This window comes from Humulus lupulus, chromosome X (assembly GCF_963169125.1).
Source record: "Humulus lupulus chromosome X, drHumLupu1.1, whole genome shotgun sequence".
NCBI lineage: Eukaryota > Viridiplantae > Streptophyta > Magnoliopsida > Rosales > Cannabaceae > Humulus > Humulus lupulus.
The window spans coordinates 247,844,436-247,849,473 of record NC_084802.1 but is presented as its reverse complement, the minus strand read 5'-3'; the positions used below and the strand labels follow the sequence as shown (position 1 = coordinate 247,849,473).

Genomic DNA, 5,038 nt, shown 5'->3' with positions numbered 1-5,038 from the left:
GTGTAATTTTTAGAGTAGAGAAACTATAGCAAAATTTCCACTCACTTTCTTCTCATATTTTCTTCTTAGAATTTTGTGAGAATCATGAGCATAATGGCCTAATCTTCCTAGGAAGGTTAGGGATGATTCCATATGCTAGTGATGTTATTTTGCTACTTTGATTTACTATGTTCTTAATGTAAAAATTTTGAGTTATTTATGTTCTTTCATCTCCATTTTTATTTTGTTATCTTTATTTACTTATGCTAATAGTATATAGGATTAGTCATGCTCTTTCTATGTACTTCTAATTAGTGAAAGTAATATTGATACCTAATTTTATGTCTAATCTTCTATTGCATTATTGTCTTTGGGTATTTTGTCATTTTTAGATTTTTCACAAAATTAACATTGTGATTTAAAGTAAAGAACTTTATAACTCAAATGAACTTTTGTTAGAAAAGACTATGGACTTTAATGTTAGATTTTCCAAGTAAATGTTGGGATGTGAACTATTTACTTGTGTATTTTTGTAAATCAAGTAACCAAGTAACTAAACAAGCATATGGATGATTCTTGAAACCTTTCATTTTCTCAAACTCTTGATTACATCTTACCTTTATTTCACTTATCTCATTTTATCACTTTATCAAAAATGCAATACCAAAATCTCAAACCTCTTTCCATTTACAATTTTATTTATTTCTTGTTACTAACTTTTTGTGTTATTTTCTACTAATATTTTGATTTTAGGTTACCTCCTTGTGGATCGAACGTCCGATCTTACTACAACTACCGCTTAGTGGTAGTCACATTTTGGGCGTTAAACAAATTTTGGCGCCGTTGCCGGGGAGGTAGTTTTCAAAGGTTTAGTGAAATTTCTACCAAAAATGTTAGTAACTTTATTTGTATTTTTGTTGGTGTAAATATTGTGGTAGTATAGTTTTTGTTTTTATTTTTTTTTATTTACTAATTTTCAATTAAATTGATTATTACCAAAAAAAAGATCATAAAAAAAAACAAAAAAAAATAGTTATTTATATATTTTTTTTCTTTTTCTTATTTATTTCATGTTACTAACTTTTTGTGTTATTTTCTACTAATATTTTGATTTTAGGTTACCTCCTTGTGGATCGAACGCCCGATCTTACTACAACTACCGCTTAGTGGTAGTCACATTTTAGGCGTTAAACAAATTTTGGCGCCGTTGCCGGGGAGGTAGTTTTCAAAGGTTTAGTGAAATTTCTACCAAAAATGTTAGTAAATTTATTTGTATTTTTGTTGGTGTAAATATTGTGGTAGTATAGTTTTTGTTTTTATTTTTTTTTATTTACTAATTTTCAATTAAATTGATTATTACCAAAAAAAATGATCATAAAAAAAAACAAAAAAAAATAGTTATTTATATATTTTTTTTCTTTTTCTTATTTATTTCATGTTACTAACTTTTTGTGTTATTTTCTACTAATATTTTGATTTTAGGTTACCTCCTTGTGAATCGAACGCCCGATCTTACTACAACTACCGCTTAGTGGTAGTCACATTTTAGGCGTTAAACAAATTTTGACGCCGTTGCCGAGGAGGTAGTTTTCAAAGGTTTAGTGAAATTTCTACCAAAAATGTTAGTAACTTTATTTGTATTTTTGTTGGTGTAAATATTGTGGTAGTATAGTTTTTGTTTTTATTTTTTTTTATTTACTAATTTTCAGTTAAATTGATTATTACCAAAAAAAAATCATAAAACAAACAAAAAAAAATAGTTATTTATATATTTTTTTAAACAAAAATAAAAATAAAATTACACATATATAAGTATACATATATAAAAAAAAACGTTAAAAAAACATATATATTTAATTATTATATATATTTATTTCTCCTTTTTTTCTACTTTTCATATACCAAAAAAAAACAACAAAAAAAACATTATATTAATATAGATATATATATATATATATATATAAACCTTTATAATTTTTTTCTCTCTTTTTAACTATAGTTTTATCAATCTTTCTTTTTTTTCTTTTTGTTTTTTTTAGTTAAATAAATATTTGTTGAAAAAAAAATTAAACTTGTTATTTTATCTTCACTTTACTTTTCTTTTCTTTTCTTTATTTTATATTTTGTGTTTTTTTTTATTTTGTTGCTTAGTTTAGGTTTTTCTTTTTCTTTGTCTTAATTTTCCTTAGAATTTAGTTTTCTTTTAAGAAAAATTGCATAACATTGTTCATAAAATTTCAATCATAAAACGCTTAGTATTGGGAACAATTGTGTAATATTACAAATGGTAGAAACCGATATTGTTCTGTCTAGAAAGATTGGTTGTTAAATAAGGTTTGTGATATCGTTACCCTCCACACTTACCTGGGAACCTCGGGGAGTTCTGTCTAGGTAAGTGTGGGTCTAAAGCGGTACCTTGGCAACCTTCCCAATCGGCCTGGTAATATTTCGAGCATCTACCTTTGCACTATTACATTGTTGAACTTATTACTATAAGAAAACCAAGCTTGTTCTGTCAAAATAAGCAATTTCACTCTGCTTAAAGGTTGTTTGGTCGAAAAGATTGACTTGTGATCCACCATACTTATTCAGTAACCTCGGGGAGTTCTAGTAAGGCGTTGGAGATCACCCGAAAACCTCCAAATCTACCTGGGAAAAAGTTTAACAAAAAAATAATAATAATAAAAAAATTAAAAAAATAGTCATAAAATAAATCTAATTCTGATTTCCGAGGGTGGATAAATCATCACGAAACTTCCAGTGACACTTCTTCCAATTCATCTGCCACTCCTACCGGAACTCCTTCCACCAATCCTGCTTCTCCACAAACTTTCGCTGATAATAACCCATTCTTAATGGCTCGCAACGATGAAATCCAACCAAGAACTCTCAATGACTACCTCCATCTTACTCGCACTTCCACGCCTTCAAGCATTATCTTCCCTCCTAATATGCCCGCATTAGATTTTAAATCTGGCATGATCAAACTCTTGCCCACGTTTCATGGAATGGAAAACGAAAGCCCATACGTGCATATTAGAGAATTCGAGGAGGTAGTAGCCACATTCTTTAACCGAGCTGAAAATGCCGATGCTGTGCGACTGAAGTTCTTCCCTTTCTCCTTGAAGGACAAAGCCAAAAGTTGGTTATACTCTTTGAGACCTAGGTCGATTGGAACATGGGAGGAGATGACCAAATCTTTCTTTCTCAAACACTTCCCTAGCCATAAGACCAACAGTCTCAAACGACAGATTTCCACATTTTCCCAAAAGGACAATGAAACGTTTTATCAAGTCTGGGAAAGATTCAAAGATTTGTTAAATCAATTCCCGCACCATGGCTATGAGAACCGACGTTTGGTCAGTTACTTCTATGAAGGCCTCACGAGTCGTAAGCGCCAGTTTGTAGAAATTCTATGCAATGGTTAATTATTCGAAAAAGAGCCAGACGATGCTCTTGAATATCTCGAAGAAACCGCAAAAAAGTCTCACATTTGGACTGGTCCAAGTGCTGCTGACAGCACCAACCGACACAAACCATCTGGGATCTATCAACTTCGATAAGAGGATAGTGTTAAGGCCCAACTCGAAGCTTTGAAAAAGCAGTTTGAGGTCTTAATGACGAAGCATAGCAAAAAATCGCACATGATCTCTCAAGCGGAACCGCAAGAACCTTGCTTTGTTTGTGGAGGGACGGAGCACTTAGCTAAGGACTACTTAGCTTTGAATGAAATGAGGGGGGTTTATGAGGAGCAATGCAATGCCTTAGGGTCATATAACAAGCCATTCTCCCATACGTACAACCCTGGTTGGAGAAACCACCCAAATTTCAGTTGGAGAGATTCCAACCAAGCTCAATCGTCTGGAGGCCAATGGAGAAATGAGCAACAAGTTCGACCATTAAAGGCGTATTCTGCACCTCAATACAATGCTCATCCACAACGAAACTCTCTCGAGAATACTCTTCGTGCATTCATGGAGGAACAATCCAAACTGAACCGCCAACTGATGGAAGAAATCAAGGAAATGAAATGTCAATTCTCAAAATTGACTGAATCCTTGGCCATTCCTGAAAAAGGCAAACTTCCTTCCCAACCGAAATTCAATGTTCAAGGCCAACACATGGCCCAATCTTCAAATTCAAATGATCAAAACGTTAAGGAAGTGAATGCCATCACGACGAGAAGCGGTAAAACTTTGCCAGACCCACCCATTAAATCCAACACTCCCAGTACTCCAAAAGTCATTTCCTAAAATCCACCACTCAATGCAACTCCAAAGATACCATTTCCCTAGGCTTTGAAACCTGTTGGGAAACTTCTTGATAATCGAGCTGAACTCCTTGAGCACTTAACACAAGTGAAGATTAATCTTCCTTTGCTTCACATCATTAAACAAGTGCCTACTTATGCCAAAATCATCAAGGATCTTTGCACTGCCAAAAGGAAGCACCATGTCAAGAAGACTGCCTTCTTGACCGAGCAAGTGAGTGCGGTGATTGAACAAAAGGCACCGCCGAAATACAAAGATCCCGATTGGCCGAAACCCTCTTGGAAATTTTCCCCTTGAACTATGTGTGAATCTTTGGAAATGCAATGTATTTTGTGGCTGTTTTAGTGTTATTTAGGTTTTGGGTAACTCAATCTTGCCTTCAATTTCATGGAAAAATAAATTTTTCAACCTAAATTGCATGTATGTGTTTATGGGTATTTGATGATATGAATGTGGTCTCTAGAACATTTGAAACTTTACAAATTCCCCATTTTGATCTTGTGGTTGTGTGTTTTGGATGAGAAATAGTGTTTATGTCCTAGGGATTTACGGTTTTTTGGAATGGGCTTATGTTTGTGGTTTGGGGTATGGCCGATTGGCCATTGTCCCCTCTTTTTGTTTTTTGAAAACCTTAGTCCGATCGAATGCTTGGCTTTGGGCTCGGACTAGGGTCTCATGCTCGGACTTGGGCCTCATGCTCGGAGATGCATATGACGCATCCGATCGGTCGGCACGCACATGGCTCTCCGGACAGCAGCTGCCCAGACGCGGCCCCTCGGCATCCCTCG

General features: G+C 34.1%; 1 non-coding gene across 1 annotated transcript; it reads right to left on the bottom strand.

The window, feature by feature from the left end:
• Positions 1-3,215: 3,215 nt before the first annotated feature.
• Positions 3,216-3,322, bottom strand: LOC133807644 (small nucleolar RNA R71). The gene has a single exon (XR_009879545.1). It is a non-coding gene; the product is annotated as a small nucleolar RNA R71 (small nucleolar RNA).
• Positions 3,323-5,038: the final 1,716 nt, after the last annotated feature.